Source organism: Amblyomma maculatum, chromosome 10 (genome assembly GCF_055883805.1).
Source record: "Amblyomma maculatum isolate TAMU_Amacu chromosome 10, ASM5588380v1, whole genome shotgun sequence".
Taxonomy (NCBI): Eukaryota; Metazoa; Arthropoda; class Arachnida; order Ixodida; family Ixodidae; genus Amblyomma; species Amblyomma maculatum.
In genome coordinates this window covers 75,128,735-75,140,389 of record NC_139353.1, presented here as the reverse complement: position 1 = coordinate 75,140,389, position 11,655 = coordinate 75,128,735, and the positions used below count along the sequence as shown (strand labels likewise).

At 43.4% G+C, this 11,655-nt stretch overlaps 1 pseudogene; it reads right to left on the bottom strand.

The window, feature by feature from the left end:
- Nucleotides 1–3,194: 3,194 nt before the first annotated feature.
- LOC146176816 (uncharacterized) lies at nt 3,195–11,121 on the bottom strand (annotated as a pseudogene).
- Between the last annotated feature and the right edge of the window lie 534 nt (nt 11,122–11,655).

Below are 11,655 nucleotides of genomic sequence, written 5' to 3'. Positions count from 1 at the left end.
TGTACAGAATCAGGAGGAGAAAAAGGCTGCTGTTCAGTGCCGTCTGTCCTCCTCGAAGCCAACACTGAGCAGTACCCAGAAAATTGTCAGCACAGGCATAGGATCAAAAAGGATATGCACAAAGCAGAGCAGAAATGTGCTGCTCATCGGTGTGAGCTAAAAACTAGTTTTGATGCTTGAGCGCATCAGAATGATAGACTTTACTTCCGAATCTCTCAAGTCCAAATACTGAACGGCATTCCATTTGCTGCTAGTCTCCTCTAAATTTTTGCTCAGATCAGTTATTTAACTTTAAGGACCTGTACATTTTGACTGCGTGCATATTCAGCAGAGCATTGAATTTTAAATCAAAAGCATTCAAAGAGGATGTGTTTATGTCGGAAAGTGAAAATTGTCATCAATAGAAGCGTTCATCCAAAACCATGCTCGAAACATAATTTGAGTCCTTCAAAAACTCGTTTCATTGCTCCAATGCTGCTCCAAAATGCTTGAGCCTACTTCTACCCCTGTTACCATCAAAGCAGTTCATGATGAGAATGGAGGAAGGGTAGCAGCTAGACTGAGAAGAGGGAAAGGCAGAAGCATGAGTGGAAAAGGGGGAAGCGTAAGACAGGCATGTTTCATTTGTGCAGTTTGTTGTGTAATGGGCCTTACTGAAATGTGAATGGTCAAAATAGAAACATGCTTATGCACTGCCCAAGACAACAGCACAACTCCATTGCTGTGATGACCTCATGTAACCTATGCAAAAGATCTTTTCTTTTTTATTTTGTCAGAACTGCCTTTGATCCAGCATCTGAAAAACACTGCCTCTTGGACTACAAGGCCTCCATTATATGGGTGGCTGTTCCTGGCCCTACGGGGCTGGGACTAGTAGGTCAACACCACTTGCGGCAGGGGCTAGCCTGCCACCGAATTCCTATCTGTTGTAGGCCGTCATTGCCACCGCTTAGGTGGTGGATGACGGCTGTCGCAGCATGCATCTTTTTCTTCCTTCTCTACTGTCTCTCTTCTGTCTGCATGAGGCAGCGGAGGTGGCTCAGCTACAAGCCAGTAGCAGGCAGGCCCATGCATTTTCTTTTCCTTCTTCCTACTGCCACAGCAACAAGGCCTCCATTATAACAGTGAAGAACTGGGAAAGGAGTCAATTGAAGCATGAATGATATGCGGGAAATGAAGACTAGCTATACTATCTGGCATATCATAAAACCTAATTATCTGAAGAGCTATGCTAAAATTTCGTATTAAAGAATATTGCAATCGTCTGCCATATTGCTGGTTATAAAAGGTTCATATGTGTGTTTGTAATTTTATTTTAATGCCAAATTTCTGGAGCTGTATATTGTTTGATGCCATTAATTGAAGTTGAACATGCCCCTCGAAAGAGTGGTGTCTTCCTGTTATGAATTAGAGGTCGCATGTCTTTTATTAACCAGCCACCTCTGATGCCATTTAGCAAGTGCAATGTGGTTTGACCATAATGAGAGGCCAGCGCTCTTATTTAATAGGAGGCTCCTTCAGCAATTTTTGTTATGTCGAAATTATAATAATGGATGTTAAATGCAAAGAAAGCAGTGTTGTGTGCATCATCAGTATACATTAAAAGGCTCCAGGTGATCTAAATTAGTATATATACGGCACCCTCATAGCCGATATATCACTTCTGAATGGCCAAACCCATTGTTTATTTGCCCATTATACTTTTTATTAAGTAATGTGCATTATTTTTATGTTTGTGGAGCATTATTAAAAATTGCTCATTATTCCACTTATTTTCTGCAGATCTCATTTCGGAGAACCTAGGGGTGGATGCCAGCGAAGCGCAGGGCTTTATTCACAGGTGGCTGCCAGGTTCCTGTGATAGGGGGGGGGGGGTAGGAAGAGGTGATTTACAGATGCCTTCACCCCTCCTACCACAGTGGCACCACATGCAAATGCCAGGGCAGGGGCATCCCCCTGCACTGTGGGCCCGTGCATGCACTCCCCCAGGGCCTTTTCCATCCCTGCCCAAGCACCCTCCCCTGTGGTGGCCCCTTCCATCCTTGCCCAAGCACCCTCCCCATGGTGGACCCTTCCATCCTCGCCCAAGCACCGTCCCCCTTGGCCCCTTCCACTCACTCCCAAGCACCCTCCCTCCCCTAGACCTCATCTGAATGTTGTGCCAGCAGACAAGCAAATGCAATTGTACTTAAAGAAAATAAAAATTTTTCTGCATTTTGAATAACTGTGTTTGCTCTTTAGCATTAAACAGCAAAATTCAGAGGTACAACTGATAGGATGAGGGTCTGCATGTATTACTGCTGGAAATTCCTTACATGCCTATTGTATATGGGACATAAATGGGAAAACCAGTGATATGCCAATGTAAAATAAGCTAGTGGTTTATGATGGGGCATGAATGGAAAACCAATTATGTGCCCATAAAGGTTAAGCCACTAGTTCTCCAACCAATGAATTAGAAAGGTTGTCCAACTTGGACAATGAATGAAAATCCATCAATAAGCCCATGTTGGTTCTGCCAAAGTGGATGTAAGTTTGTACAATCTCGGTAAGAATGAAGGTCCAATGTCTGAAAAAATAATTTTCAGAATAGTCTGTGTTGGTTCAATATTGATGCCAGTGTTTTCCAGTATTGGACCATCGTTGGTCTAATGTTCGTTTGCTGCTTGGGAACATGGACAAGCGCTTTTCCGAAGCTGCTCGATTGTGCCATCCTAAGGTATTAAAGCCAACATGCCCACGTACACTTATACTCTTCTAAAATCAAACAGCAGTGCTAAGGTTAAAGCTTTAGCAAGTTGACATTGCATAATTTAAGCAAAAACATTGTGACACTTGTCTGCTGAGCTGGAGTTCTGGGTTTGAACTCTTGCTCATTTCAAACAATGATGTATCTGTGTGCTATGCGACGTCAGCACATGTTAAAGATGCCCAGGTGGCCGAAATTACTCTGTAGTCCTCTATTATGGCTCTTCTCTCTCTTTTCTTTCATTCGCTTCCCTATCTCAACAGTGCATCGAGTCTCCTTTCAGAGAAAATGACAACTACCGCACCTTTCCTATCCATAACCAAAACATGCAGCATTAACCCCTACAGGAAATAAATGCCCACATATCAGCACTTAACTATTCCAGTCTATGGTATTTACATCATTCTTACAGCAGTGTTTACCAAAATTTCACCTTAGAAGGGTCCTACACATCCATGTCCTGTGCGCATTTGAGTACAGACTGGAATGATACAGCATGTGTAAAATGAAAACTGTCCAGCTTAGGCCTCATGCTAATCCAAGTGGGCTCGCAGTATTTTACTTTGCAAACAACCATTTCTCAGAGTGAACAACAAAGTGCGTCCACTTCAGGCCAGCACAGATCATCTGGCCCATAACCTGAGAATAATGCTGGCTAGTCACTTTCACCGTTAGAATATCCCCAGAAAGTTCAACAAAAAATTCCGGTGAAGTGCTTCTTCCAGGGTCACCGACTTCAAGCTCCATGGGCACTTCACTTCTATTAGACCAAACGGTGGTTCTTCTGCATCATATACAACATGGTCAGTTGCTGCACCCAACCATGGGCAACTGGGCCGCACCATAAGGCCACAGGTGTGGACAACAACAGGCCGACCGAAATGCTCTATCACTTGAACATAGTGTTGAACACCTCACGGCTCATTTGTGCTCCCATATCTCCATATATTTGAAGGGCAAGAAATGGTGTCAAAAGCAATCAGTGCTATCAAGGAAACCTAGAAAAATAACCAAATGGTGGAATTTTCTGTGCACCCAGTTAATCTATATGTTCCTACCTTTACTAAATAGTAAACCTTCTGATTTATCAATATCAAACCTCCTGCCAGTGCTTACACTTGTTTTGAAATCATTCATTAGTATCCTTTTTTAGTTACATCGTTCTAAATTGCTCTTGACTCTGTATATGGTAAGAATGCTGTCTCCATGCATAAGAAGGGTCCAAAAAGTTCTGCTGAAATTACGAACTGATTTCCTCAACAAATAATGCAGTAAGATGTGTTTCTAACAATCAAAACTTTTCTATTAGTACCACATCTCCCAAAGGCTATCTCAGTAGGACATCATTAGCTAAGCTGCATAAAGATTTTAGGCTTCAAATCATGTACAGGACCTATTTTGGTAAGCTAAGTATCGACGAAATACCACTACCTGCTCAAACTTCTCTTTATCAGGATGAATTCATTACCAGCGGACAGTTCGCAAAGTAAAACAGAACTGCGTACAAAACAGTATGCTTCCCCTGACTATCAATGCACGGAGTAGTGCCTACTGGCATCACCAAGTGCTGCACAGGAGATCAGTTACCTAGTTTTATCAATTATGGAATGTGTTGCACAGTTTTGTTGATTTTTTACAAGTTTTCACTTTTTGCATTTACGGTGTGCAGTTGTCCTTTTTAAATTGATGTTTTTATTATCACTAGTATTTGTATTTTCTTTGTGGCCCACATGAAAATGTTGCCTGACATATCTACTCCCCTTCCCCTTGCAATAATGTATTTGGGTGCTGGTGATCTCAATAAATAAAGCTCGAAACGATGAGTACTGAACAATTCAGAGTTTTTGTGGCATAAGGCACCTGGGGCTAAAGGGTGCGATGTCACAAGATGTTTTTGTCTTAAAGTGAGGCTAAAGACCAAGCTCCAAAGCACTTCACCTCATAGAAGCCGAGCACTATGCCAGGCGAGTTTGTGCTTATTATATTTCCTGTGGGTACTTGGTGGCTGAGCAGATCAAGCCCTTCATGCGAGGTGAAGGGTCCACCTCTAGACCACTACTGCGGTATGTAAGGCTGAGTTCAGTGCCCAGTAAGGTGTGTTGAAGCAATTAGTAAAGTGTGTTGAAGCAATTAGCATTTTTTTAGCTTTGTGTAACCTTCAGTTATTTGAAGGGATGATAAAAATTAGGGTACTGACGCCAGGTAAATAACATGCTATATATATGATTATATGTTTGACAGTTCCTTACCGGTATTGCTCAGGAGGAAAGTATAGAATAGTTGTATCTTACCTGTACTCACCTATGGGGCTGAAATGTGGAGGCTAACCAAGAGGGTTCTACTTAAGTTGAGGACAACTCAGAGGGCTATGGAACGAAAAATGGTAGGGGTAACATTAAAAGATGGGAAGCGTGCAGAGTGGGTCAGATAAATAACTGACGTTACTGACATTCTAGTGAAAATTAAGAAGAAATGGGCATGGGCAGGACATGTAGTGCAAAGAGAGGATAACCGATGGTCGCTTAGGGTAACAAACTGGATTCCAAGGAAAGGAAAGCATAGCAGGGGGTGGCAGAAAGTTAGGTGGGCAGATGAAGTTAAGAAGTTCGCAGGGGTCAAATGCATGCAGCTAGCACAAAACCGGGTTAATTGGAGAAATATGGGAGAGGCCTTCGCCCTGCAGGGGGTATAGTCAGGCTGATGATGATGATGTTTGACAGTTCACCTCACCTTACAATGTTATTGGTGAAGCACTTTGGCCGCATGATGTTGGCAATGCCATGCTCTTTCCAGGGTTGTTTCCTGCATAGGACAGTGCTGAACTTAGACGTCAGCCGTTCGGCCCGTGCAGCATTCCATGTTGGGCTTCTTGCCTGCTGACGTGTGTTGAGCTCTAGCATCGAGGCATCCTCTGTTGACAGTCTCAGACCCTGGACAAATAATTAAAAATATCTGACATGCAGCAATTGACACTACACATTATCAAGCACAATATACATTGCATGTTTCTAGCACACCTCAAGTAGGTTTCACAGATGCACTATGGCAACAACTGCATACCTGCAACCAGTCGCGGCGTTCTAGCTCTGAGAGGGCACCAGCTTAACTCTTCTGGCAGAAATTTGTAGGATGGCGCGGGCTGCAGCTGCTCCCTTGCTTGCAGCCATTCATGCCAGGGCACAAGACATTTGAATCCATATGGCAGCAGAGGCACCTGAACAGCTTTTGCTGATCCTTCATAGGAAGGCTCACAGTGAGTTTCCACGCAGCGTGCAGAAGCAGCTTCAGCTAAGATGGCTGCCCAACAGCTGTTTGCTTCATTCTGACTAACTGAAAGCCTCATACCTGCTTCTCTTTGTTGCTCTTCAGTAAAGGAAGGTGGTACTGACTGATTGTGCATTGTAGTGGCTCCGACAGACGCCCTTCGCCCACTTGATGCCAGTTGAAATTCATGATGCCTTCTGGAGACATTACTCTCCTGGTTCGCCTGCACTGCTGAGGCAGTTCAGTTGGTGACAATTCTTCTAGTGGCTCCTTGTAGCCAAGACGCAGCAGAGCTAAAATGCAGGAAAGTACTGCCATAACATGATTGCAGTATCCGGATGCACCTGCTGGACAGGTGCATCGGGCCTGTCTAATATGGCAGTCCATCTTGAAGCACAAGTACACAGTGTAGGGGTCTGTGGTCTTCTTACGGCTTCGGTAGCACAAACAGCGCACAGCAACAGAATGCTTGTTGCCACTAAAACGAAATAAACAGTGCACATAGTTGTTTAAGATGATCTGCATGTAATTAGCACTTCTTCCTTTTTGCAAATATTCCCTGTGGCATGGTTAGAGTAAATTATTGGAGGTTTCAAGTGTGGTCCCAAAATTTTGGCCACGAGTTTCACAAACTACTGCGGGCCATTTTACCAGATGTGATTACAGATCTTTAAAAATTCGTCAAAAACTGTGCGGCTTGCCTCGAATAAATGTGTGTGCATTGGTTTTCACCAAATAAAGGCGAAAGCAAGTGCAGAACATAATGCAGGAGGTTGGCAAAAAACGGCAGACGTAAACAGGTTCACTGGTGAGAAGCGTCTATAGCGCTCGAGCTGTGGTGCGCCAAACGAAACAGTCAGTACACCGGGCGAGGTTTTCATAGGCAATGCTCGTGCTCTAATGCGGCCGCATAGCTACACGAATGGTAAAAGCACCAGTGCGGTGCCCACAGCAAATTAGCTGCGAAAAGGTTTCACTTCATTTATCATGCCTCCGCAGGGGGCACCTGTTAAAGCAGGTGTTTGTGTGTACTGTGCGACACCACGGATCCCGAGCACCCATGTTTAGCCGTGCGGGGCATTGCCGTGTCTGAGGAAAAGGGGATCCTGGTGGTTGAGCTGATGCCGAGTGTTTGGACCTTTAAGGCCCCTCGGCAAAGGCAACACACCAATTTGGCCCACGCTTCCCATAGACGGCACCTCCGGACTGACCCACTCGGGGTAAATAGGCAGTCGCCTCTTCCTGTCCTCCCCTCCATCTTTTACTTTCCTATCTTCTTTCCTTAGGGAACCTACATGTTTCGCCACGGCGCCCGGCTTAGGGTGGGGTTATCCTTTGTGCTGGTAGAGTGCGGGCACTTGCCGGAGCCCGCTAAAGACCAGTGTTGCCAGATGAGCTAGCGGCGCCATTTTGGTCCCCAACTGAACCGGCGCGGCCGAGCGCTCTGCATGAAGGAGAGCGTTGGCGCTCGTACATTGCGGCGGTCTGATTTTTTCTGCGCTGCTATCTGCATGAAATATTTGCTCTCTGCGGTAAATATTAAGTGACGCATTTTATACAGCTCATTCGGTAGAAAAGCCGTCGGCATAGTATAAATAGTAGTAGTAGTTGTAGTCTGAACCATGTGCTGGAAATAATCGGGGGCAGCGTAAAAAATTGTATGGTAATTTGGTTCTAGTGATTGATGATTGATTGATGTATAATAGGCGATGACGAGTTAATGAATTGTAATTATTTAATTTTTCACTTATTAGCCAGAATCTGGCCGACACGCTGCGCAAAGTAAAAACTGAATGGACTTGGCCAGTAATAAGAAGTGCTGGGGTCAGCTACAGGCACCAATAGGGAAATACACTGCCCGGATAGAAATAGGAAACGCGGTGTTTGTTGGCAGCTTCGTTATTCTCCCTGACTGCTGCAACTCAGAAAAAAGAGAATGGGGTTCAAAGGTGTCAAAATGCTCAGAATGTAAGGCCAATGCTTTATGTTATGAAAATTTAGGGTGTGAAATTGATCAATTGCTCAATTGCAATAATTCAAAGAAAATTAAAAATGGGAAAAGAAGACTTCAAAGGTGTCAAAATGCTCAGAATGTAAAGCCAATGCTTGATGATGCTAAATAAAAAAAATTAGAGCATGCAATGATTGAATTAAATAATTGAATTAACAAAAAAGGACGCCAAAAAGGAGTTTCAAATGTGTGAAAATACTCATAATGAAAACCTAATGCTTGATTGGGCTAATTAAGAAAGTCTAGACTTTGTAATTGAACAATTAAATAATTGAACTAATTGGAAAAATGAAAACTTGAAAAAGGGGGGTCAAAGGTATGGAAAAGAAAAGCCAATGTTTGATGAGACTAATGTAAGGAAAAATGATCAATTATATTTAACAAATTCAATTAATTTTTATTATCTATCAAATATTCTGAAAATGAAAATTAGTAAATGCGGTTTAAAAGGTGTCAAACGCACAGAATGATAATCGGATGCTGTTTGATGTTGATTAATAAATGTATAGTGTGTAACTGATTAATTAAATGAAGTAACTTGAAAAATAAAACTTGAAAAAAGGAGGTTCAAATGAGTCAAATTGTTCAGAATGGAGAGCCAATGTTTGCTGATGCTAAGTATCGATGTAGAAAATATAGAAACAAAAACTGCACTCAACAAATTTTATTAGCTACAATTCAGTTTGGGCGGTTATAGACAAAGGCCGCCAATAAGCATACTGCATTCATACTTAATATAAGATACCCCGCGATATTACTTGGTGTAGCCAAAAGTACAAAAGTTAATCAGAAATAACTAATTAATGGCTAATAACTAAGACCCCAAATTAGTGTACTGGAATATACCACGTAAAAGCTATCTTGTGATATATGACGACGTAACTTAAAGTTCAAGCTTTAATCACTACTTAACAGTTCTTAATTAAAGCCAGTAATTAGTGTACTGCAAACATCCTCGCTATAAGCTGTCCAATGATATTTTGTAGCCTGAAGTTCAATATATAATCAAAGTTAATTAAATAACGACAATTAACAAATACCGGCAATCCTGTACTCATCAACCAAGTAATGATACACATTGAAACAATGCGTCGGCTATCGATATTTTCTACTAAGGAATGTCAATTTGGTTTAATTACCTATCCAAGTAATGTTCATTATCAGTTAATTCGGCCAGTTTCTCCTCTTAGCTCACCTTGGTTCTATATATACAAAGTAGCCACTATATACAAAAGCGTGCCACTCCTAAGCTGGGGACCAAAGTGGCAGCCCACCAAGCTTGACGGCCGTTTTTGGCCGAAATCGGCAACCCTGGCAGATGTCACCACCCTAAGCAGGGCGCCGCGGCGAAGCATGTACGCTCCCTATTCTTTCCTACAACTCTCCTGCCTTCTACTCTCTTCTTGGCTTTTTCCTTACTTCCCGTCGGCGAGGGTTAACCTTGTGTGGAACAACTACCCTGTGTTGCCTCATATTAGGTTATAGTGGGTGGAGCAGCACGAAAAGATGAAACACACAAGAAGAGACGCACAACAGACGAGCGCTGACTCGCAACTAATTTTTTATTAGGAAGAAAGCGCTGTTCCACCCACTATGCAATTGTACCAACTCGCCCAACTGTCCATCCTACTTTAGGTTATAGTTATGATGTACAGCTGGCGGAGGCAGGTCTTGTTCGTAATTTCCTGTCCCGTTTCCTTGTTGGGCTCCGTGGGGGGTGGCTGGCACCGTGGCCGAAGAGCATACTTTTTTTTTATCCCATCCTCCGCAAAACCAAATGATCGCCTTAAAAAATGGCGGGCCGATGTAACAGCCGAATTCTTTTCCTCAAAACAAGAAATCATCCCCAAGTATCATGTAATCTAACTGATAAACACTGATAACACTGATAACTGAAAACACTGATAAACATGCCCAGATAATTTCCCCTTTTCTAGTGTCAAAGTCCCTAACAAACATCCTAGGCCCCAGATACAAATTAAGCAAACTGGCCAGCGGGGATCTCCTGCTCGAACTCCACAATTCTCAACTTATGCCTTGTGGCAAACGTTTCGAAAAAAAAAAAAAAACACAGCAGAGACTAGTATACAAATCTTCATAAACCGGTCACATTTGGGGACATCCTAATAACAGTCACGTTTTAAACCGCGCTGCGCATTTTCCTATTTGTATTGTGTTTGCGCAGGCAGTGCGAGTGCGCATGAGCATCAGATAATCTTAGGGGCGGGATGTTAGCGGTGAAAGACGAGGGTAGATAAGCGCGTCGGAAGCAAGGCGCGGGGCCTTTTTTGCTCCGGCGGGGAGGCCAGCGCAGGGCAGGCAGCGAGCGTCATTGGCCAGCAGGGTGTGCACGGACGACAGAAAGAAAACCGGCGACACGAAGATAGAAGGAGTGCCTGCAGAAACGGCCGTTCCAGTGAGTTTGTCACGCGAGGAGCAAAGTTTCTTGTGCCACCGTTACGGCAAAATACACCTGAAATAATTCAAATTGTGCTAATATTAGTATTTGTAACCTTCGTACACGTAATTATATTCGCTCTCCTATGATCGCTGCACCGAATCGTTCGAAGGCGCGTCGTCTGCTACGCTAGTAGATAGATGAAGGTAATAAACGAGATCGTAAAGATAAGATCAAATTTTTTGCATCTTTGATGTTTGCAATTCCGTGTAGCGGCAGAACACTGCGGCTACCGGTCGAAAAAAAAAGCTTAGCATGTTTAAAAAGCTGTCTTTCGTAGCTATGGTAATATTTTTATCACGGAGCAGAATGCTACGTTTTTGTAGAATGAATGAGCTCGCGGTAGGGTAATGCAAGTTAATATGTGCGTAAAGAACTCCAGTGCATGCGTTTGTAATCGTGGACAGTTGACTTGCTGGTTCCAGTAGCATTCCAGGAGGAAACCAGCAAAATTCTAGAACCAGCAAAGAAAACCATGAACACCCTGCTGAAACCAGCAAAGTCAGCAGGTTGCCTGCTGAGACCATGCACACTGCTGGAACCAGCACAGCCAGCAGGTGGCCTGCTGGTGCACACTGCTGGAACCAGCACAGCCAGCAGATGGCCTGCTAGGACCAGTAGAAAACCAGCAAGCACCATGCTGGAACCAGTACAACTAGCAGAAATCCAGCAGGCTGCCTGCTGGTTCCAGCACAAACCAGCAGCTTCCAGCAAGAAACCATCAAGAACTTTTCACATGGTCTCAGCAAGGCAATGAAACCGTTCAGGTTTTCTAGGGTGAACAGATCGTCGGGGATGAAATTTTTATTTTTAAATTGCTCGCACCATCGCAGAATGTTCATGACAGTCTGAAAAGTGTCTGCATAGAAAAATGCAAGGTTTCTTAAATTATGAAATGGTCCAGGGCTCCAAACCTATGTTTGTTTCGTTTTATGAAGGGTGAGACCAGTGAAGCAGATGTTTCAAAATGACTGTGGCTGCTCTTTGCCTTTAATGATTGGAAGCTTGAGGTTAGCTAGTACACAGCAGACATGGAAAACATGAGCCATGCATGGGATGAGCTGGGTTGGCACCTTGTTGTTTAAGACAGTATATATTCCATTCCTTTGAATCATTCTTACGACATGTATTTTCACTTGCGCAATACTGTGCCTCTAAGTGTCTCCTGTAAGT